The sequence below is a fragment of the Mauremys mutica genome, chromosome 12 (assembly GCF_020497125.1).
Source record: "Mauremys mutica isolate MM-2020 ecotype Southern chromosome 12, ASM2049712v1, whole genome shotgun sequence".
In the NCBI taxonomy this organism is placed as follows: domain Eukaryota; kingdom Metazoa; phylum Chordata; order Testudines; family Geoemydidae; genus Mauremys; species Mauremys mutica.
The window spans coordinates 29,105,828-29,129,845 of record NC_059083.1 but is presented as its reverse complement, the minus strand read 5'-3'; the positions used below and the strand labels follow the sequence as shown (position 1 = coordinate 29,129,845).

Below are 24,018 nucleotides of genomic sequence, written 5' to 3'. Positions count from 1 at the left end.
GGGATGCCTCAGTGACCCTCCCCACCAGCACAGGGGCTGATTGCAGGCAGGGGTGGCTCTACGAATTCCGCCGGTCCCACGCCTACAGTGGAGCTTCCACAGGCATGCCTGCGGGAGGTCCACTTGAGCCGCGGGACCAGCGAACCGACCGCAGTCATGCCTGCGGAAGGTCCGCCGGAGCTGCCTGCCGCCCTCCCCTGAAAATGCCGCCCCACGCGCGCGATTGGCGCGCTGCGGTCTGGAGCCGGCCCTGATTGCAGGACCGGAGCCCTAGTGGTACCTTTTTTCAGTAAAGCCTCCAGGGGTGAAATTGCCTGGGTTCTCCCTGCTCTGCAAACAGCCTGAGTCATTTTCAGGCAAGGAAACACCCCCTTGCTGCTGCAGGCGGGGCAGAGTGTGAATTCAGGAAATTGAAACTAACCCTGATCCACTGCCCAGAGGGAGCCATGGCTGCAGAGAACCCTGTGGAAAGTCTCCAGGAGGAAGCGACATGTCCCGTCTGTCTGGAATATTTCACAGAACCTGTCAGTGTGGAGTGTGGGCACAATTTCTGCCGAGCCTGCATCAGCCAGTGCTGGGAGGGATCCGCTACAGCCGCCTCCTGCCCTCAGTGCAGAGAAACTGTGCCGCAGAGAAACCTCAGGCCCAACAGGCAGCTGGCAAATGTCGTAGAACTCGTCAAGCGGTTGAGTTTACAAGCAGCAAAGGGAGCAGGAGGGGACGGGGTGTGTGGGGAACACCAGGAGGCTCTGAAACTGTTCTGTAAAGAGGATCAAACCCCCATCTGTGTGATCTGCAGAGAGTCCCGGACTCACCGGGTTCACAGGGTGGTTCCCATCCAGGAGGCTGCCCAGGAGTACAAGGTAGGGAATTGCTGTCAAATTTAATGGGTTAACTTTGGGGGTTTAATGACAGGCTAATTTCACTGAAAGTTCCCTGGCACCGGTGTGACTCATCATTGAGCTCTGTAAAGTCTTCGTTGTGTGGGGAGATGCTGTAACAAAATTAATGATCTGGCAATGTGGCAACAGAGGCAAAATATCAAATCTTGAAAGCAGGATCTGCACCCCCTGCCCGAAGCACCGCTCACTCCATACCCGCCCCCCCTCCATTGCTTGCTCTCCTCTACCCTCGCTCACGTTCACCGGTCTGTGGCAGGAGGTTGGGATTCAGGTGGGGGTGCGGGCTCTGGGCTGGGGCTGAGGGGTTTACAGTCTGGGAGGGGGCTCTGGGCTGAGCCTGGGGCAGGGGGTTGGGGTGCAGGTGAGGGCACAGAGTGCTGTCTCTGGGAGGGGGGTCAGGGCTGGAGTAGGGGGTTCGGGTGCAGGAGGGAGTATGGGAAGCTGGCTCCTGCTGGGCAGCACTGACTTACCTCAGGCAGCTCCTGGTCAGTAGAGCAGCGGGGCTAAGGGCGGCCCTCTGTTCTTTGCAGAGTTCCCAACCCTGCGCCACTCCTGGAAGGGGCCAATGTGCCCCTGTGGCCCCTGGAGGGGAGCATGTGGCTACACACACTGCCCCTCTCTGCAGGAACCACTCCCGCAGCTCCCATTGGCCACAGTTCCCCATTTCTGGCCATTAGGAGCTGCCGGGGCGGCGCTTGCAGGCAAGAGCCCCGTGAGGAGAACCCTGCCCTCACCCCAGGCTGCCAGAGTTTGCGATCGACTGGGAGAATCTCCAGGATCAACTCGTTGATCGCAATCGACTGGTAGGTGACCACCGGTCTAGCTAGACAAAAGGTGGGAAGGGAAACTGAGGCACAAAGCGGGGCAGTGAGTTGCACATAGTCACCAAGCATGTCAGTGACAGAGCTTAGCATAGAACCCAGATCTCCCCAGACCCAGTCCAAGACCGGGACCACTTTGCCATGCTGCTGTCTTAGCATCAGCCCCACCCAGTGATGAAGTGTCTCCGTGAGGAGGGAGAGACACCTTGATAAAGGTCCCAGGCCCTGCAGGGCGATGATGTTTCTCACTGGGATTCTGAACTCCGGTGCTGCTCCACGAGGGGTTAAACTCAGATGCTGCCGGCCTGCACTAGAGGAGATCACTGAGCTAAACACTGTGTGGGACCCCGAGCACCTTCAGTCCGCACACAAATGGGCTCCAGACAGCTCAGGTCCATGCCAAGTACCACTGGGATTACACTGGGTTGTAGCAAAACCAACCCCAGGCTGGAGCTGACCGGTGCCAGTCTGACCTGCTCTGTTGTGTACATGGGCAAGGACCAGCCAGAGCTGTTCCACTCGTCCCACCAGGCAGCCTTTTGAAATCTCCCAGAATGCACTGCTTCCGGGATCTTTACCAGGGAATGGGACCGTAGGGTACCTGCCCAGGGGGCATTGCCATGGAGCGGGGTTAGGACAGCACTGGGGCAACCCCCAACCCGTTCTTTATACAAATCTGCATCCTGTCTAATTAGGGGGGCCACTGAGGCATCCCCAGAACATCGGCTATACCCACGCCTGCCTGCATGGGCCCGTCCTCACCAGTATCAGTCACCCTGTGTGGACCCCACCACTGTTTTTTCCAGTGTGCCACCCGCCTGTATCATTCTGCATGAAGGTGCCACCCCAGCCCTGACCCCACCCTCACGGATGTCCTCCTGCAGCCTCAGTCTCCTCCTCTCCCTTTTGCACCAGACAAAGCCATGTCCAGTGCTGAGTCCCTGCCGGACAGGGACAGTGCTCCACAAAACTGGACTGTGCAGCTTCAAACCAGACGAATGGCCTCCCGACATCTCACGACTTTTGCCCTGGTGCTTAGACCAGCTCTGCCCAACCAGTGCAGCCCCAGGGCTTCAGGGCTGAAATCCCAGCCCATATTTAAACCTTGGTGGCTTCTGAGATTTGTATCACTTTGTTTGTTAAACCTTCAAAAAACAGATTTATTGATTCACCCCCATGTGACTCCAGTGCCTTGTTATGCTCTGTACCATTAATCAATTCACAAATACCAGTAAAGCTTGGGTATAATTGAGATCTCTTGCTAATTACTAAAAACACTGAACCAGAATTGGTAACGAGTCTGAATGTGACCCGCTCCTAGTTTCCATTAATGAGGTTTCATCACCTTGGTGGTCCTGATATCGCAAAGCGATTAGAACCACAGTCATCTTGGGTTTCGGGTGGAAAAACACCCACTTCCAAGCACCTCTCAACTATCCAGACATGGGCGCCAACTTATATGGGCTCATAGGGCTAAAGCCCCAGGAATATTCACAATCAGGGGCTCTGCTCCACCAATATTTGGAGCTAGGTTTCTCCCCTGCTTGGAGCGCAGGGGAGTCAGAAGGCTCTGGGCTGCCGGCAGCCGCGGGGAGCCCAGAGCCCTTTAAATCCCAGCCGAATCAGAGAGCTCTGCGCTACCCGCTGCGGCGGGGAGCCCAGAGCCCTTTAAATCTCAGCCGCGGATGGGAATCAGAGGGCTCTGCGCTGCCCGCTGTGGCTGGAAGCCCAGAGCCCTTTAAATCTCAGCCGTGACTGGGAATCAGAGGGCTCTGGGCTGCCTGCAACCGCGGGGAGCCCAGAGCCCTTTAAATCCCATCCGCGGCCAGGAGTCAGAGGGTTCTGCGCCGCCCGCTGCAACGGGGAGCCCAGAGCCCTTTAAATCTCAGCCGCGGCCGGGAGTCAGAGGGCTCTGGGCTGCCTGCAACCGCGGGAAGCCCAGAGCCTTTTAAATCCCAGCCGCGGCCGGGTGTCAGAGGGCTCTGCACTGCCCGCAGGGGCAGAGAGCCCAGAGCCCTTTGAATCCCAGCCGCGGCGGCGGCTGGGATTTAAAGGGCTCAGGGCTCCCCGCGGCTGCCAGCAGCCCAGAGCCCTTTGAATCCCAGCCCCTGGCCTCTGATTGCCCCCTCCCCAGACCCCTGCCCCAACTGCCTCCCAGGACCCCCACCCCCTATCTAAGCACCACTGGTCCTTGTCCCCCGATTATCCCCTCCTGAGACGACTGCCACTTGGGACCCCAGCCCCTATGGCCCTATCTAAGCCTCCCTTCTCCTTGTCCCCAACTGCCCCCTCCTGAGACCCCACCCAACTTCCCCCCAAGACCCCACCCCCTTCCTGTCCCCTGATAAACCCCCTGGACTCCCATGCTTATCCAATTGCTGCCTGTCCCCTGACTGCCCCTCCGAACCTCTGCCACATCCAAGCCCCCTGCTCCTTGTCCCTTGACTGCCCCCTGGAATCCCCTACCTCTTCTCCAACCCCCAAACCGCTTACTGTGCCACTCAGACCAGCGTGTCTGGCTCCGTGCAGCTCCAGACAGTTGCTGCCATGCTCCCCCGTGGAGCCCACAGCCCTCTCCCACTCCCAGCACCTGCCTTCCAGATTTGAACACCTCAAAATTCAGGAGTGCTCAAGCTCGGTTTGGGCAGTTTTTACTTCATTTCTCCCAAATCAAATATACTGATCCACTGTAACTTGCTGTAGAAAAAGTAGGATAAAATTGAGCAAGAAATGCTTATTAGGACTGGAATTGCTATTTTCAACAGCCATTGCCTTTTTGTTTGTTTGAAAGGAAGACAGTGATATTGCATTGGCAAATTCCCCATAGAACGAAAGAGTGGAACAAAAGAATAATAAAGGCACCTCAAATTTTCCTCATTTATGGAGAACAGTCTTATAATATGCATCCAGATATCCTCCAATCACACAAGCTGAAAATTGTTCCACTTTACTGCAGCTCTGTAACCATATGGGAACCAGTCCTGTCTGTGTTTTGTGCACCTCCAAAATTCCTGCTGAATGACCCACCCTGGGAGCGAGTTACCAGTGACCCAGAGCTGGGGCAGCAGGAGGTGTCATGGGGCACTGGTGGGGGGGAGCCCAGGGCTGGGGCAGCAGCAGGGTGGGGGGAGGGCACTGGTGGGGAGGAAAAGGGAAAGCCCAGCGCTGGGGTGGCAGGGGCGGTGTGTGGGTGGGGGGAGAGCCCAGGACTGGGGCAGCAGGAGGGTACGGGGGGAGCCCAGGGCTGGGAAGGGGGGCAGCCAAATTTTTTTTTGCTTGGGGCAGCAAAAACCATAGAGCCGGCCCTGCCCGGAGCTTCCCTGCCTGAACGTAAAGAGCGCGCAGCGCGCGTCTCTCTCCCTTGCTGCTGCTGCCGCCGCCGCCTAAGGGCTACAGCATAACAGCAGTGCAAGCTGCTGGTGCTGTAGCACCTCCGGAGTGGGAGGGGAGTGGAGGGGGCCGTGCCGTGCCCCCTCACCATAATCCCACCTAGGTTGTAATTAATTTTGAGTGAGTTGACCAGGACAATATCCCTAAGACCTGCAGACTTGTGGCTGCTGCTCTGTGACTTTTAAAGCAGATGAAGCCACTTTTGATTACAGCTTAAAACAAAACGATGCGGGTGAGAGGAGGAAGTGATTGATTGGTTTCACATAGGACCTGGAGTAAAATTGCTATAAAGGATTGTCTGAAACTGGTGTACAGACAAACTAGTGTGTGGCAAAGTCTTAAAATGACTGAGAATTGAAATATTTAATTGTAATGTGCTCTTAAATTAATCAGATTGCATCGACAATTGGGAACCATTTTTATACAGTGATGGTAAAATGTATATTGAAGTAGGCAAGTGCTGCTTCTGACTTTCCACTTTTAATTGACCTGTAGACGGGTCAGACTCACCCCTGCGGCGCCTCCTGCTGGTGACTTAGCTCGTTCCAGCGCTGGAGCGCCCTCTGCAGGCTGGTGATCCGCCTGTCCTCTGGCCCCTGTGTCCCTCCCTGGACCCAGTGCCCTTTTACATGGGGTGCTGCCCCCTGGTAGTAACCCCTTTCTCTCTTGGTTTCCCCTCCTTGGGGAACCCTCACCCTCTATCCCCACCTTGCCTCAGTATTGGCTACTGCCAGCCACTGTCTAGCCCCACGCCCTGGGGCAGACTGCAGTATCAGCCACTCATCACTGGCAAAGTTGGGTTTGGACCTGCTGCCTTGGCCTACACCTGGGCTGCCCTCTGTAACCCCCAGTACCGGTTACCCTATGCTAGGCTGGAGCTTACCCAGCTCCTCAGCCTTTCCCCAGCCCTGCTTCACCCTAGGTACCTTGCCTATAGCCCCTGCAGCCAGGCCCTTCTCCCTCTGAATGCAGAGACAGACTGTCTGGGCCTCTGGCCTCCCTGGCCTTTTATAGGGGCCAGCTGTGGCTCAGTTTGGGGCGTGGCCTCACCTGCAGCCACTCCCTCAATCAGCCCAGCTTTTAGAGCAGCAGCTCTCAAGCCCTGGCAGGCAGCTTTTCAAGCCCCTCCGGGCAGGAGCAGGGTCCACCCTGCTACAGGGAGCGCTCTGCCTGCTTGGGCTGCCTTGCTGGCTGGAGCTCCTTCTCCCTTCCTGGGCTGCTGCTGCTGGCTGGAGTGCTTCTTCCCAGGACTGCTGCTCCTGCTACAACTGCTGCTGAGTGGGTGAGTGAGGGGTGGGGGGGGCCTTGCTGGCCAGCCCCCACTCCCCCACCTCTGGAGGGAGAAGCCGGGACCCCACCACCACCACCACTACAGCTACCACCTGTGGGGGGTCCTTCCTGCCTGGCCACCAGGGCTGCTGGAGGAGGAGTTGCTGCTGCTGCTGCTGCTGCTGCTGGAGCTGTGTTTGTCCTGGGGAGCTGCTGGAGCCTGGAGGAGGACTGAGAAGACCACCGGCTGCTGGGGAGCACACAGGACTCTGAAGACCACTGTGGAGGGGGCCACCAAAGACTGAGTAACTCTCTAACTGTGCTCTAGTGGTGGGGGTTTAGACTGTGTTTGTGGGGGCACAGGGGGTGTGGCGTGGAGCCTGCCCCCTGGTCCATCTGTGTCCCCCCCCCAACCCCCACCACCACCGCTGCCCCCTCCACCACCCCTGCAGTCCCCTTACCATCTGCCTCGGTTCCTGCCTCTGGGACTCAGCTGCTCGCCTGGCCTGCCACGCCCTATTGCCACCGTTTGGGCCTCCAGCAGCAGCCAGCCAGCCATTGACTGTGCACAAGTGCTTGTGGCTGCACGCACCCCCCCTTCCCCTGGACTGGCCCCTTCCCCTCTGCAACGGGCCCCCTAGCTTTGCCCCTTGTTGCCTGCCCCGTTCGCCCCTCATAGCCTCCTCCCCCCGCCCAGCTTCAGTTTGTTTGCCTGCCCCGCCCATCTTCCTTTGCAGCTTTGTTTGTCCTGCCCCGGCCCTGAAGCCAGCCCCTTGGTCCCTCTGCCCCACTCCCAGCCCGGTTGCTCCCCTCCCTCCGCGGCCCCTTGCCCTGATTAGCCCCTCACCTCGTGCGCCCATAGCTCCATCAGTGCGCTTGTGCCTCTCCCCTGTTTAAGTTGCCCCTATTGCACTGCACCCCCCATTGCTCTTGTTTCCCCTCCCCTCCCCTAGTGCAGCTAGAGGAGCCGGATTTCAATCCTCTGTCGGTACCTGATACCCCCCCCAAGTCCTTGGTAGTCCCCGTATCTGCCCCCCCCCGCGTTTTGGCACCCTCCTCCCTGCCCACAGCCTAGCAGGGAGGAGTAGGTGACCTGTCCTTCCCCCCCACCCCCTTTCTCCGGTGTTCTCCCTCCCTCCCCGTTCAGCATGGCTGGAGGCGCGGCGGGTGGGATTCCCGGGACGACGCCTGCCCCCCTCCCTCATCTGCTCCCTCCAAAAAAACCCCAGTCTCGACCTCAACCGCCGCTGCCGGACCACCTGCCACCGCTCCCGCTGAGGCGCCGGCAGCGGCGACCGACGGGGTGCCCTCTGCTGCTGCCACGTCCCTCGCCCCTTCCGCCTCTGGGGGAGCCCCCCCGGCCGGCGGAAAGGGCCAGGGCAAAAAGAAGGGAAAGGGCCCCGCTAGGAAGACGAAGCCCTCCATGGCGGAGCCTGCCACCGCTGCGGCGTCCCTCCCCGCTGTTCCCTCCACCAGCTCTGCGGGTGTCCCTCCCTCGGCCCCCAGAGCATACACCCAGGTGGCGGCGGCCCCCCCGCCCGCCGCTACGTCATCTCCCCCGACCGCCGCCTCCGCTACCATCTACAGCAGCCGGGGCCCGTTCGCCACCTTGACCCGGAAGCACGGCGTCCGTTGCCTCCTGGTGCCCGCCTCGCCCCACGTGGAGACCTACGTGCGGGCGTTGGCGAGGGTGGTGGGGCCCACGGCCATCGTGGCGGCCTCCAAAATGTACGGCAAGGCGGTCTTCTTCCTTGCCTCGGAGGCCGCTGCCCAGGAGGCGGTGGAGAAGGGCCTGGCGGTGGGGGGTGTGTTCGTCCCCCTGGAACCGCTGGAGGACCTGGGTGTCCGAGTGGTCTTGACCTCCGTCCCTCCCTTCCTGCCCAATGTCACCCTGTTACCCGCCCTCTCTACTTTGGGGAAGCCCATCTCCGTGGTGAGCCCTCTCCCCTTGGGCTGCAAAGACCCCGCCCTCCGTCACGTCCTCTCGTTCCGCCGGCAGGTGCAGCTTCAACTGCCGCCGGCGGCGCGTGGCGGAGAGGCGCTCAAGGGGTCTTTCCTGGTCCCCTATCAGGGGGCCCAGTACCGGGTGCACTACTCCACAGGGGAGGCCCGGTGCTACCTCTGCCGGGCGACGGGGCACGTCCGGAGGGACTGCCCTTTGGCCCGGCACGGGGGAGCGCCTGGGACCCCCGAGCCCCGGCAGGTGCCGGCCCCGCCATCGCCGGTGCCCCTGACCGCCCGGTACCCGGAGCCGCCCCTCCTCCCCCTCGGTCCATCGCTGCTCCCGCTCGGGCCTCAGAGGTACGTTCTCCGGGGCGCCCAGATGGGCGGGAGAGCCCCGCCTCCGCTGCCTGTACTCTGGCGGGGCCTGTGGAGGAGGGTGCGGCAGGGGTACTGCCAGGTGTGGGAGAGGGCTCTCCCCAGGGGGATTCATCCCTCCCTCCTGTTGTTCCACCAGTGCCTCTCCCAGCCCCCAAACTGTCTTCTCTGCCCCCTGACCCAATTCTTGTTGACCAGCCCGCAGGCGATGCCATGGAGGGCTGGACCCGGGTGGAGGGTAAGCGGAAGGCTCGGGCTCCGCCCATGCCACCTGAGGCGGAAGCCCCCCGTAAGACCAGACGGGGGGCCGCAGGCACCGAGCCTTCCGCCATGCCCACGGGGACAACCCATCTGCCGATGACGGCTAGGGAAGACGTGGCGGCGCTGGAGGGTACCACCATCCCTCCTCCGCAGTCCCTCCCTGCGGAGGCCCCCGATGCAGCCCCTCCTGTTCCCTTGCCACCTGCGCCCCCCGCAATACCCGAGGTGAGCGTCGCCTCGGGCGCAAGTGGGGAGGACCCCAGGGTGGTGGAAGGTGAGCTCCCCTCCATCTTCGCGGAGATCGAGGCCCTGGGTCTGACCCCGGTCACCCCGGGGGAAGACGACCCTCTGCCAACGGGCCTCGACCTGGCCGACCTCACCCCAGCTCCCCCTTCCCCTTGCTCCACCATCCCTCCTGCTACGTCCGCTCCCGCCTCCGCGGGTCCCCTGGACTCCTCGACCTGCCCGGCTGTGGATGGCACCCCGCTGCTGGCCGCCGAGCCTGTTGAGGCGACGGCCGGTGCCTCGTGGCAGGGAGATGGGCTACCAGGGGTGTCCCTCGGTGGTGCGGAGCAATCGAGTCCCTTCCCGGGTGGGGGCCCCCCTGAGGGTTCCACATCTCCCCGTGCCGAGGCTGCTCTGCCTGCCATTGAGCCCGAGCCCGGTGTCACTGGGGACCCCCTCCCTACCCCTCAAACCCCCGTGCCTGGCCGCGAGGAGCCACTTACCGATGGTCCTGCTCCTGCGGCCCAGGGTCCCATCTCTGTCCCTCCCCCCAACACTGCTCCTGACCCCAGCCCTGCCCCCTCCACCTCCCATGATGTTATTGCCGCCCCTGGGGCTGTCTCCTTCCCTTTCCCGGAGGATGACTCCCAGGGAGCGGCCTTTGAATTTCACAGTCCCAACCCACTCGGGGCTGTACTCTTCCCTCCGCCGCCCCCCACTGAGCCAGGGCCCGCCCCTTGCTTGCCCGTCCCGGTGGGCCACGGGGCTGCGCCAGAGGTCCCACCGGTGGACCCCCGGAGGCCAGTGACCCCGCCCCCCCATACGCTGCGAGAGGAATTGCGGGAGTTCTTGGAGGACGTCCGGGGCTCCCGCAACAAGGTCGTGCTTGCTCTCCAGCGCTGGGGGGACTTCCACCGGATCCTCCTGGCCACGCGGGCCCTCATAGGGGAGGGCAAGGGGACCGGGAAGCAGAATGTCGCGGCTTACCACCGGGCGCGCGGCTTCCGTGACTCCCTGCTCGCCTTCGGGGTGGGCCACGGTTTGCTGCGCGGCCCAACGGGGGCCGTGAGCGCCCCTGCTGACGTGGATCCCCCCCAGCCCTCCTCATGGCAGTCATCACCTTTGCCACACTAAACACCCGGAGCTGTAGGGTGGGTTTCCGCAGGAGCCAGGTGCTCTCCTTCCTTCGGGAGGGGGGGTACTCCGTGGTTTTCCTGCAGGAGACCCACACGGATCCGGCCGCCGAAGCTAACTGGCGGCTGGAGTGGGGGGACGGGGTCTACTTCAGCCATCTCACCACCCATCAGGCTGGAGTGGCTACCCTGTTCTCCCCCGACCTACGGCCCGAGGTGCTGGGGGTCGCCGAGGCTGTGCCGGGCCGCCTGCTGCACCTCCGGGTCCGCATGGCGGGGCTTGTGGTCAACCTCATCAACGTCTATGCCCCAGCATCGGCCCCGGAGCGGTTGCGGTTCTATCGGCAGGCGTCCGCCTTCCTCGGCTCCCTGGATCCTCGCGAGTGCCTGGTCCTGGGCGGGGACTTTAACACCGTCCTCGAGGAGCGGGACCGCTCGGGGACCGAGCAGAGCCCGGCCACCGCGGACGTCCTCAGGGAGATCGTCGCCCATCACTCCCTGGTGGACGTCTGGCGCGACCACCACCCGGACGACGCCTCCACGTACACCTATGTCCGGGTGGAAGCCCATCGGTTGTGCCACTCCCGGTTGGACCGCATCTATCTGTCTCGGTTCCATCTCTCACGGGCCCAGTCCTCCGGCATCCGGCCGGCCCCTTTTTCGGACCACCACCTCGTCACCGTGACGGCCTCTCTCTGCGCGGAGAGGCCGGGGCCGGCCTATTGGCACTTCAACAACAGCTTGCTGGAGGATGGGGGCTTCGTGGCGTCCTTCCGGGAGTTCTGGCTGGCCTGGCGAGGGCAGCGGCGTGCCTTTCCCTCGGCGCGGCGGTGGTGGGATGTGGGGAAGGTGCGCGCCCGGCTCTTCTGCCGTGACTACATCCGGGGCGCCAGCCGACGGAGCGATGCGGCGATAGGGCGGTTGGAGCGGGAGGTCTTAGAGCTGGAGAGGCGTCTGGCCGCCAGCCCTGAGGATCCATCCCTTTGCGGAGCGTGCCGGGAGAAGCGGGAGGAGCTCCGGGTCCTCGAGGACCATCGGGCCCGGGGCGCCTTTGTTCGATCCCGCATCCGCCTCCTTCGGGAGATGGATCGCGGCTCCCGCTTCTTCTACGCCCTGGAGAAACGGAGGGGGGCCAAGAAGCACGTCACCTGCCTCCTGGCGGAGGACGGCTCCCCCCTCACGGATCCGGCGGAGATGTGCGAGAGGGCCCGGACCTTCTACGCGCGCCTTTTCTCCCCGGATCCGACCGATCCTGCCGCTTGCAAAGTGCTCTGGGACAGACTCCCGACGGTCAGCGCGGGCGACCGGGACCGGCTAGAGCTGCCTCTCACTCTGGCCGAGTTCTCGGAAGCCCTCCGTCGCATGCCCACCAATAAATCCCCGGGCATGGACGGGCTGACCGTGGAGTTCTACCGCGTGTTCTGGGACGTCCTCGGCCCAGACCTAGTCACCGTCTGGGCCGAGTCCTTGCGGGGCGGGGTCCTCCCTCTCTCGTGCAGGCGAGACGTGCTCGCTTTATTGCCGAAGAGGGGGAACCTCCGCGATTTACGGAATTGGCGTCCCATCTCGCTCCTCAGCATGGACTATAAAATCGTTGCGAAGGCCATTTCGATTCGGCTAGGGTCCGTGCTGGCGGACGTGGTCCACCCAGACCAGACCTACACCATCCCGGGCCGCACGATCTTTGATAACTTGTATCTGGTCCGGGACCTTCTGGAATTAGGGTGTAGGGATGGTCTGTCGTTCGCCCTCTTGTCCCTGGATCAGGAGAAGGCGTTCGACAGGGTGGACCACGGGTATCTCCTGGGCACTCTGCAGGCGTTAGGCTTCGGGTCCCAGTTTGTGGGTTTTCTCCAGGTGCTGTACGCTTCCGCAGAGTGTCTGGTCAGGCTCAACTGGACCCTGACCGAGCCGGTCAGCTTCGGGCGGGGAGTGCGGCATGGGTGCCCCCTCTCGGGCCAGCTGTACGCCCTGGCGATCGAGCCCTTCCTCTGTCTCCTCCGCAGGAGGTTGACGGGGTTGGTGCTTCGGGAGCCGGAGCTGCGGCTGGTCCTGTCGGCGTACGCCGACGATGTGCTCCTCGTGGTCCAGGACCCGGGCAACTTGGTGCGGGTGGAGGCCTGCCAGGCCGTGTACTCGGCGGCCTCCTCCGCCCGGGTCAGCTGGGTCAAGAGCTCTGGCTTGGTGGTAGGGGACGGGTGGCAGGCGAGCTCCCTCTCACCCGCGCTTCAGGCCATCCGGTGGAGCGCGGGTCCGCTGCTCTATCTCGGCGTTTACATTTCTGGCACGCATCCCTCTCCGCCGGAGAACTGGCACGGTTTGCAGGGCAGGGTGGCGGAGCGGCTCCGGAAATGGACAGGACCCCTCCGGTGCCTTTCCCTCCGAGGGAGGGCACTGGTGCTCAATCAACTGGTCCTGTCCATGCTCTGGTACCGGCTCAACACCCTGGTCCCGGCCCCGGTGTTCCTGACCGTCCTCCGGAGGGTGGTGCTGGAGTTCTTTTGGCCAGGACTGCACTGGGTCCCTGCAGGGGTGCTCCACCTGCCCCTGGAGGAGGGAGGGCAGGGCCTGAAGTGCCTCCGCACTCAGGTCCACGTCTTCCGCCTCCAGGCACTGCAGAGGCTCCTTTATGGTGCGGGTAGTCCGGCATGGAGAGCCCTGGCGCACGCCTTCCTGCGCCGCTTCCGAGGGCTCCGATACGACCGGCAGCTCCTTTATCTCGACCCGAGGGGCCTTCCGCGAGACCTCTCCGGGCTGCCGGTCTTCTACCAGGACCTCCTCCGGACCTGGAAGCTGTTCTCTGCGACCAGGTCCGTGGCGGCCACCGAGGGGGCAGACCTCCTCGCGGAGCCCCTGCTACTCAACCCTCAGCTCCGTGTGCAGGTGGCGGAGTCCCCCGCGGTGCGCCAGAGGTTGGTCCTGGCAGAAGCCACCAGGGTCGGAGACCTCCTGGACTACAACCGGGGAGACTGGCTGGATCCCCTGATGCTCGCTCGGCGGATGGGGCTCTCCAGACCTTGTACTCCCCGGCGCGTACTACTGGAGGTGAAGGCCGCTTTGCCACCCGCTGCTCGGGCTTACCTCGACCGGGTCCTGTGTGAGGGCATGCCCCGCTCACCCCCCACCCCGAGCCCTCCGGACCTCTTCATCGGGCCCCTGCCCCGTGGACCCGACCGGCCCCCCCGCCCCTTCTCCGCCAGCCGGCTGCACGATCTGCAGCCGGTCCGTTTCCAAACCGCGCCAAGGAAACAACTCTACGCGCTCGTGCTCCACACCGTTCACTTCCTCACCCTCGTGTCCCGCCCCGACACCAAGTGGCGGGACCTCTTGCCACCTGTGGAGAGTGAGGAGCCCCGGTGAGCCAGCCTGTACTCCACCCTGGTCCCGAGGCCCGCCGGGGATACCAGCTGGCGGCTCCTTCACGGGGCCGTGAGCACGGGCGTGTACTTGGCGCGGTTCACCCCTGTCCCGGACACCTGCCCCTTCTGCGGCGTGAGGGAGACCCTGGCGCATGTTTACCTAGAGTGCGCCAGGTTGCAGCCCCTATACCGGCTCCTCACCGACATTCTGTTACGTTTCTGGCTGCACTTTTCCCCTCACCTCCTTATCCATGCACTCCCTATCCGTGGCCCCAAAAAGTCACGGGACCTCCTGGTCAACCTCCTCCTCGCCCTGGCTAAAAAGGCCATCCACGCGACCAGGGAGAGGAGGTTGGCCGCCGGAGACTCCTGCGACTGTGGGGCTTGTTTCTGGTCCCTCGTCCGCTCACGTCTCCGGGCGGAGTTCCTCTGGGCGGCGTCCGCTGGCTCCCTTGACGCCTTCGAGGAGCAGTGGGCGCTGTCCGGGGTTCTCTGCTCGGTGTCCCCATCAGGCTCCCTCCTTATGACCCTTTGACCTCACTCCTGTCCCTGTTCTTTTATTAGTTGTCCCCCGCACTTAGTGGGTTTCCATGGCCCTGTGGATCCTCCCCTTAGGCTGGGGGGGGGGATCCGTTAGCATGGGGTGGGCTTCCGCCCGCCCCCTCTCCCGGATAACCCAATAGTACATGACCCTTGTAACCTTGTGGCACTGACGCGTTGTAGCTTCATTTTATATTGGCTTACAGGGCGGCAGCGGGGGGGCACCACCATTTGGGCACCACCAAAAATTATACAAACCTGCCGCCTATGTATCCAGATGAAACTTCCCAAATCATTTCTGTTTCTTCAGGAAAGACTCCAGGCCCATTTGAAAACTCTGAGGGAAGAGAGAGAAAAGCTGCTGGGATTGAAAGCGACTGGAGAGAGGAATTGCTGGGAATATCTGGTAGGTGCCTGTTGTTATGAACCAGCGGTGGGACTGGCAGTGGGAGGTCGACTGGAAGCAGACTCCTGTGTGGCCTACGTGAACATGGGCTTGTGTGTGTTTCTCCATCATCATGGATTGCTGGGCTTGATTCATGTGTAGACAAGCCCTAAGCTTTCATTTCAGTTGATGAGTAGCCCTTGTGGCTTGCCTGAATTCACACAAATGTCCCCGTGAAGTGCTTGTCCACTGGGTCTAGACATTTTGTGCATTTTTAAAACATTTGTTTCTTTTAACTCCCTTGACGTCTCTGTTAGTGTAGTGCTGAGTCCTGCCTCCTGCTGCTCTGGGTCTGAATTTCCACAGACCATAAATAACAGAAGATGCTGACCATGACTGACAGAGAAACATCCCTTTCACAGGGATACAGGGGCCAAAAGGGAAGGTGTGAGAGAATCCCCTGCCTAGTACCCACAGGGTAGAGTGAAATGTAAGAAATCTGAGGATTTTCACATAAATCACCCTCCTGCACACTCAGCTCTCCATGAAAGGACCCTGGGCTCCATCCATGTCCCTGACCATCCCTTGCCCTATTTCATACAGAAACAAACACAAACCGAGAGGCAGAAGATTGTGTCTGAATTTCACCAACTGCAGCAGTTCCTGGAGGAACAAGAGCGACTCCTGCTGGCCCAGCTGGAGAAGCTGGACAAGGAGATTGTGAGGATCCAGAATGAAAATGTCAGTAAATTCTCCAAGCAGATTTCCCATCTCAGTGAGCTGATCAATGAGATGGAGGGGAAGTGTCAGAAGCCAGCGAGTGAATTCCTACAGGTGAGACTGAATGAGAAACATAGGTGTGTGCTCCAGGACAGCCAGCTCTCCCCCTCAGTGCTACCCACCATCAGCCCTGCCGATCAACTCCTCCCCCTTCTTCCAGCACCATCTGCCTGCTGCAATCAGCTATTCCACTGTGTGCAGGAGATGCTGGGAGGGAACGGGAGGAGCGGGGAGGGAGTGTGCTCATGTTAGGATTCCCTCCCCGCTTTGAACTCTGGGGGACAGATGTGGGGACCCACATGAAAGACCCCCTAATCTTATATTCCATCAGCTTAGGTTAAAAACTTCCCCAAGGCACAAATTCCTTTCCTTGTCCTTGCTGCCACCACCAAGTGATTTAAACAAAAATTCAGAGATGGGTCACTTGGGGGGATATTTTGGGAGAATAGGGATTCCAAGTCCCTTCACCTCCTTTCCTGGGGAGGCTTGAGAATAATATACCAACCAATTGCCTTTAATGTAAGTACAGACCAGTCCCTTGTCTTTAGGACACTAAAATCAATCAGATGCATCCGAAGAAGTGAGCTTTAGCTCACGAAAGCTCATGCTACAATAAATTTGTTAGTCTTTAAGGTGCCACAAGTACTCCTGTTTTTTTTAAAATCAATCAGGTTCTTTAAAGAATAACTTTATTATAAAGAAAAAAGTACAAGAATCACACCTGCAAAATCAGGATGGAAGGTAACTTTACAGGGTAATAAAAAGATTTCAAACACAGAGGACTCCCCTCTGGACTCAGCTTCGCAGTTACAAAAACAGGAATAAAACTACCTCTTAGCATAGGGAAAATTCACAAGCTAAAACAAAAAAATAACCTAACGCATTTCCTTGCCTTAGTTAGAATTTTTGTAATCTTTGATGGATCATTTCAGGTAGGTTTTCAGGAGATGTTGTACCTGCTTGGTCTATCTCTCTATCAGGAGAGGGAACAAACAAACAGAGTCCAAACAAAACCTCCCCCAACCCACCAGATTTGAAAGTAGCTTCTTTCCTTATCAGTCCTTCTGGTCAGGAGCCAACCAGGTTATCTGAGCTTCTTAACCCCTTAGAGGTAAAGCGATTCAGTACAGCTGCAAGGAGGTATTTTATGTTACTCTTTCCTTTATATTTATGGCAGCTCACAAGAGGAGGCGAGGAAGAGACAGTGTGGAGGTTCAAGTGGGAGTGGGAAGAGTTGGGTTGGGGTGTGGCATTGGGGAAAGGTTTGGAATGGAGGTGAGGCATGGGGTTGAGCACCCCCAGGGACAATTGGAAACTGGCACTCATCATTAGAAACATGCCAGACCCCCACAGAGGGAGGAGCGGGCTGCTGAATCATAAGCACTGGAGTCCAGCAGTCGGAGATCTCAGTGTAACTCGGCATGTGCATTGCTGACTTCTGAGTGAGTATTATTCTTAGCAGAGTCACAGAGATATGAAAGATGGAAAAGCCCCATTAGCTGAGGGAATCAATGGCCCTGGGGCCAGGGCAGGGTCTCTTCCCCCATACTTCCTAAATCCCTTCCCTGGAATCCCCTGTGTGTGTGTGTCAGAGAGGACTGAAATTCTTTTGTCTCTCTCTCCTCTAGGACGTCAGAACCACCTTGAGCAGGTATGTGGCTCCCTCGCACTCCACAATGCTGGGAAAGAGCTTGATGATGAGGGTAGCACAGCATCTCCCCGGGGCTCTACAGCAAAATGTGTGGGGAGATCACATGTTGGATACAAATCTCTCTGATCAACTCCATCCTGGGGTGCTCACTCTTGTACAGAAGACTCTGGAATTCTCCAGTCAGTGAGAAAGACTGAGCTCAAGTATTTTGTAGAGATGTCACATCCCTGGGGGACTGGCTGCCTCAGGATTGTGGGGATGGAATATGGGCCTGTCACTGCTGGGTCCTGGTCACTATTCAGCCCAGGGCAGTAGTTTTCAAGAGCCGTTCCCCATCTGAGGGCTGTTTGGAGACCTGTGAGAAATGAGCTGGGGAAGGGGTAGTTGGTGTCTCAGTCTAGTTCCTAGAGGCAGATTTCTACAGCACTTCACCTGGGAACCTCCTGACCCTCAGAGCATGGAGGCCAAGGAGCGAATTGGCCACGGAGACTCAATTCCCCTTTTGTCCCCAGAGCTGGTCTCTCCAGACCAGAGTTGAAGAATATTAATGACCTTTGAAGAGAAGGTTACTTGGCCCTGGGTTGTGTTGCATCTGCTCTGAGGCTGGGAGAAGTCGAGGAATTCTAACTCCAGGCCCATTAGAGCAGCGACTCACTAGCCAGAACTTATAATGAGTCACACAGTAAAATACAATCATGTAAAATTGTTTCTCTCCAGGTGTGAGAAGGGGAAGTTCCAGCAGCCAGAGGAGATTTCTCCTGAACTGGAAGAGCGAGTCAGTGATTTCTTCCAGAAAACGATTGTGCTAATGGAGACTCTGGGGAAGTTCAAAGGTACCTAGAAGGGATCTAGGAATGGAAATTGGGATGAGCCTCTGAGAAGAGAATGGTGCTGATCAATTGGTTCATACTTAGATGATGCTGTTACAGTCTTTGAGTCATTTCTTAACTGAAGGCCAGAAGGGACCATCATGATCATCCAGTCTGACCAACTGCACATTGCAGGCCACAGAATCTCACCCACCCACTCCTGCAATCGACCCCTAACCTCTGGCCAAGTTACTGAAGTCCTTAAATCATGATTTTAAAACGTCAAGTGTAACTGGTTGAGCACTCAGCAGTGCGGCGCCTCCTGCTGGTCAGTCAGGGAATTAGCTTTCCCACTCCAGAGCGCCCACTGCTGGCCAGTGTCTCCCCTGCCTCAGGCCCCTCCATGCCCCTCCTGGACTCCAGTGCCCCTTACCTTGGGGTTCTGCCCACAGCAGTACCCCCACACTCTGGGTCTCCTCTCCCAGGGGCATCCCAACCCTCTATACCCACCTTGCCTCAGTGGTTACTGCCAGTCATCATCTAGCCCCCTTTCTCTGGGGCAGCCTGCAGTCCACAATGTCCACTCATCATTAACAAAGGGGTTGGACCTACTGCCTTTCTAACCCTAGTACCATCCCTGGCCCTTAACAAGGCCTCAGCCTGGGGACTTGCCAGGCCAGAGCTCCGCAGCTCTGCCTGCCCCGCCCCAGCCCTGCTCTGTGTAAGGTACCCTGTGCAGCCCTGCAGTGAGCCTCTTGCCTGCCTAGCTCCCAGCCCTTTGATCAGGGCCAGCTGTGACCTAATTGGGTGTGGCCCCAGCTGTGGCTGCCTCCCCAGTCAGCCGACCTCAGCTGCTTTTCACCTTTTACCTCCTTTTATCCCAGGAACAGGGTAACTGCCCCACTACACAACCCCCAGCTCCGTGTGCAGGTGGCGGAGTCCCCCGCGGTGCGCCAGAGGTTGGTCCTGGCGGAAGCTACCAGGGTCGGAGACCTCCTGGATTACGACCGGGGAGCCTGGCTGGATCCCCTGACGCTCGCTTGGCGTATGGGGCTCTCCAGCCCTTGTACTCCCCGGCTCGTACTACAGGAGGTGAAGGCCGCTTTGCCGCCCGCTGCTCGGGCCTACCTCGACTGGGCCCTGCGTGAGGGCACGCCCCGCCCACCCCCCACCCCGAGCCCACTGGACCTCTTCATCGGGCCCCTGCCCCGTGGACCCGACAGGCCCCCCCCGCCCCTTCTCCGCAAGCCCGCTGCACGATCTGCAGCCGGTCCGTTTCCAAACCGCGCCAAAGAAGCATCTCTACACGCTCGTGCTCCACACCCTTCACTTCCTCACCGTCGTGTCTCGCCCCAACGCCAAGTGTCGGGACCTCCTGCCACCTCTGGAGGGTGAGGAGCCCCGGTGGGCCAGCCTGTACTCCACCCTGGTCCCGAGGCCCGTTGGGGACATCAGTTGGCGGCTCCTCCATGGGGCCGTGAGCACGGGCGTGTACTTGGCGCGGTTTACCCCTGTCCCAGACACATGCCCCTTCTGCGGCATGAGGGAGACCCTGGCGCACATTTACATAGAGTGCGCCAGGCTGCAGCCCCTCTACCGGCTCCTCACCGACATCCTGTTACGTTTCTGGCTGCACTTTTCCCCCCACCTCCTTCTCCATGCACTCCCTATCCGTGGCCCCACGAAGTCGCGGGACCTCCTGGTCAACCTCCTCGCCCTGGCTAAGAAGGCCATCCACGTGACCAGGGAGAGGCGGTTGGCCAATGAAGACTCCTGCGACTGTGGGGCTTGTTTCCGATCCTTAGTCCGCTCACGTCTCCGGGCGGAGTTTCTCTGGGCGGCGTCCGCTGGCTCCCTTGACGCCTTCGAGGAGCAGTGGGCGCTGTCCGGGGTTCTCCACTCGGTGTCCCCGTCAGGCTCCCTTCTTATGACCCTTTGACCGCACTCCTGTCCCTGTTCTTTCATTAGTTGTCCCCTGAAATTAGTGGGTTTCTGAGGTTCTGTAGATCCTCCCCTTAGGCTGGGGGGGGGGGGGATTCGTTAGCATGGGGCGGGCTTCCGCCCACCCTGTTTCCCGGAAACCCAATAGATACACAAGTTACAGAGAATCCACCACTGACTCTAGTTTAAAACTGCAACTGATCCGTACCCCACACTGCAGAGGAAGGAAGGAAAAAAATCCCCAGGCTCTCTGTCAATCTGATGTGGGGGGAAATTACTTCCCCACCCCAGATATGATGGTCAGTTGGATACTGAGCATTTTGGCAAGACCCAACAGCCAGACACGTGGCAAATAACTCTTTATAGCTCAGAGCCCTCCCCGTCTACTGCCCCATCACCAGCCATGGGGCACATTTCTCAAAGGCGGATCCAGCCCATCACTGAGCTCTGGTCCCGTTTGCAGCTAGTCTGAGCCAAATGGGCTGGAGGGAAGGAGAAAGCCCCTCCCCCACGATCAAGGATCCCTCCAGCACAGGAGCCTCTGGTGCCTCCTCCCCAGCAGCTGCAGGCACAAGGCGTGTTCCTGAGAGGGCTGGGAATGGGGTGGGGGTGGTGAGGGCGGGTGGAAGAGGGAGGGGGTGGACGAGGGATAGAGGGCCATGGGCCATGTAAAGCTGGGCCTCAGACACTCTGCACAGTGGCCTAAACACATGGGGGCCATTGTCCTAGGGATGTAGCTCGGGCTGGCTTCAGAACTTCCTCAGCCTGTGCCAACGTCTGCACCGGCCCCTGCAGGCACTGAATAGTGGAGTCACAAATGGCCCCTCCCCTCTCTCCTTTTGTGGGTACAAGGGTGAATCTGGTCCATGGAGCCAACCTTCCTCCGCCTCAATGTCCACATGGATAAAATGATTTTATGATTCCAATTTCTGTCTATGGATGACGAGGCCCCATCATGCTCCTCTCTGTGGAGACACTGAGTAGACAGACCCAACAGCTCACAATTAGAGCCAGGATTTCACAAACTCTGAACATCCCGTTAGTGTCAAAGGGACCCAAGTGGGTAAAGTTACTTTTATGCCAAAGTCTTTGTATGATCTGGGTCTAGGTTAGGACAAAAGGCAGTAAGTGAATGAGACAAACCAACTGGAGTCTGAAGGGAGGGAGGGGATGAGGAGGGAAAAGTAAATCTCTTACAGATTGTGTGTCCTGGGATAGTTGTGAGGCTGTAAGGCTGCTGGCTCCATTGCTGAGAGATGCCTGATTGAGAGGGGAAAATAGATTTCAGACCTTTTTATATTAAATACCTGAGTGTGTCTCTGGGCCTCTCTGTCTGTTTCTCTGTCATAATTATGAAACAGTTTCCGAGTGGGGATGCTCTTATGAATATGAAAGTCTGAAATCTCACCTCTCTTCTCCTTTCTCCCCCAAGACACTCTGCCATCTGAACTGGAGAGAAAAAGGGGAGGATCATTTGGAGCACACAGACAGGGTGAGTCTGCAGGTTTAATTGCCTTTAAATTATGAGAAAATTCCAGAGAAAACGTCTTCATGAGATTGTAGCTGAAGTTACCAACCAAACTGTCAGCGACCATGACATACACAGCCCTAAAAATAACACATTAAATGGTAAGGAGATCCAGGGGCCCATGTCTCCCCCCACAACACACACACACACACTTTTAAAGGTGGGATGACCAGGACACTTCAGCATGGGCATAGTTTGGGGGAAGAGGGCCACGTTGCCCCCACACACTGCAAGCCTTGGCAGGGGTGGAGCATGGCAGGCAGTGTCTGTGCTTAGGGCAGGGCAACTGATCAGCTCCTCTCTGTGTAGTGCAGCCCCTGCCCGCAGCACCAATCTCTCCCTGGTGCTGGCTTCTCTCAGTGGCCCCACCCCTGCTCCTCATTCCCTGAGGCCCTGGCCAGGCCAGAAGCCAGAACCATGCTGCCATCCAGGGACTGCACTGGGAAGCCCTGGATCCTCCACCTGCCCAGGGTGGTGCACCCCGGGGAGTGGGGACATGGGCTGGGGACTGCTGCCACAGGCTCATGGACCCATGTCCAGGGCAGGTGGAGTGTCAGGGGCTCTCCATAGCGCGCAAGTCTCCCAGCCTGGCCAGGGGGCAGGGCCTCAGTCAGGGCCACGGAGGGGGCGGGGACACAAAGACAGTCCTAACACCACCCTTAGTGCTGAGTTCATGCCCATTCTGATGAACAGAAACACTCTTAACTGAGTCACACGCGAACAGAGCTCTCTGCCACATCCCTCTGCTTCACCCTAGTGCAGGGGGTCCCCCATCGCTCTTCTCCAACATCCTGCCTTTCCTCTGGGCAAGGCTGGGCTCTCCCATTGGAGCTGCTCCCTGCTTCCTGGATTGGGGAGATGCTCTTCCTGTGAGACTGTCAGCTCTTCCTTTCTCTCTAGGCTGGAGATGGTGCTACCCCACCCAGTGCCACCTCCTACTCTCTGGTCTTAAGTGGCTGTTCCCCATTGCTGCACCTTCCTCTCTGTTCCCTGGCCTGGGAGTGGAGGCTGCATTAGGGGAGGGAGCTTCCCTCTGGGGTTTAAAGCTGGTACCTGCCACTTCTGCTCCCTCAATAAAAGCTTCTGACGCCTTCCTGGCTGTGTCTGTGCTGCTGGGAATGGGGCAACACCAGCAGCGGGATGTGGGAGCTGAAGCCTGTGATAAATGAGAAACTAATGAAGTGGGACCTGTTACAAAGACTGAGGAGCTGCAGTGACATCTCTGCTCAGTCTCAGGGCTGGTCTTCACCGGGGGGTGGGGGGTGTCGATCTCAGATACGCAAGTTCAGCTACGTGAATAGCGTAGCTGAAGTCGAAGTATCTTAGATCGATTTACCTCTCGTCCTCACGGTGTGGGATCGACGTCCGAGGCTCCCCCTGTCGACTCCGCTACTGCTGTTCATGCTGGTGGAGTTCCAGAGTCAACAGGAGCGCGTTTGGGGATCAATATATCGTGTCTCAATCGATTACTACCCACCGATACGGCGGGTAGTCTAGACGTACCCTCAGGTGTCCAGGACAGAGGCAGTTCCCTGGGATCTGGGACTGTCCCACCCTGAATGGGGCTGCTGGGGAGTGTGAGAAATGGTCCCAGCCTCCCCCAGGGCTGAGCTTTGCCCCTAACACTCTGATTTTCTCTCCCCAGTGAATGTGACTCTGGATCCAGACACGGCTCATCCCAACCTCGTCCTGTCTGAGGATCGGAAACGTGTGAGATGTGGAGACACACGGCAGCGACTGCCCAACAAACCTGAGAGATTTGACACTGAGCTCTGTGTGCTGGGCTGTGAGGGATTCACCTCGGGGAGACATTGCTGGGAGGTGGAGGTGGGGGGTGGGCAATACTGGTCTGTGGGGGTGGCCAGAGAGTCTGTGGGGAGGAAGGGACAGATCAGCCTTAGCCCTGACGGGGGGATCTGGGCTGTGGAGCGGTTGGGGGGTCAGTTCCAGGCTCTCACCTCCCCTGCGACCCCCCTGCCCCTGAGCCGGGCCCCCAGCAGGATCCGGGTTTGTCTGGACTGTGACCGGGGGCAGGTGACATTTATCGATGCTGGTGACGAGGCCCCGATCTTCACTTTCCCGCCGGGCTCCGTCCCTGGGGGGAGAATCCGACCCTGGCTCTGGGTATGGGGGCCAGGATCCCGGCTTAGCCTGTGTCCCTGAGACATGCAGCAGAGTGGGGAACCGGAAATCAGCCTCTCTAGCCTCATGAACCCCAGTCTCTATGATCTTGGAGGACTCCTGTCTACCCAGAACCTGGCTCCGCATCTCTATGGCTGTTGGAAGCTCCTCCCACTCCCTCTCTGCAGCCTCAGGGATGGGGGGAGGAGGGAGAAGAACCCCTGGAGCTACAGGAGGGGCCCTGTGGGGCAGAGGTGGGGCTGGGCAGGGGGCAGAACTAACAGCCCGGCTGGGGACAAGAAGGGGTGGGCAGGGCCGGCTCTAACATTTCTGCTGCCCCAAGCAAAAAAAAAGAGCGCCGCCCGACCCCTCCCCGTGCGTCGCACCGCCCAAGTTCCCACCCCCCCCGAACGCCACGTCGCCCATGTCCCCGCCCCCTCCCCAGTGCCGCCCAAGTCCCTGCACCCCCCGCCCCCAGCGCCGCCTGGCCAAACCAAAAACAACAAAACCAAACCCCGATCGCCGCCCCCTCCCAAGGTGACGCCCCAAGCACGTGCTTGGTAGGCTGGTGCCTGGAGCTGGCT

General features: G+C 59.4%; 1 pseudogene; it reads left to right on the top strand.

The window, feature by feature from the left end:
• The first annotated feature begins 431 nt into the window (after window positions 1-431).
• On the top strand, window positions 432-23,476 carry LOC123346098 (annotated as a pseudogene).
• The last annotated feature ends 542 nt before the right edge of the window (window positions 23,477-24,018 follow it).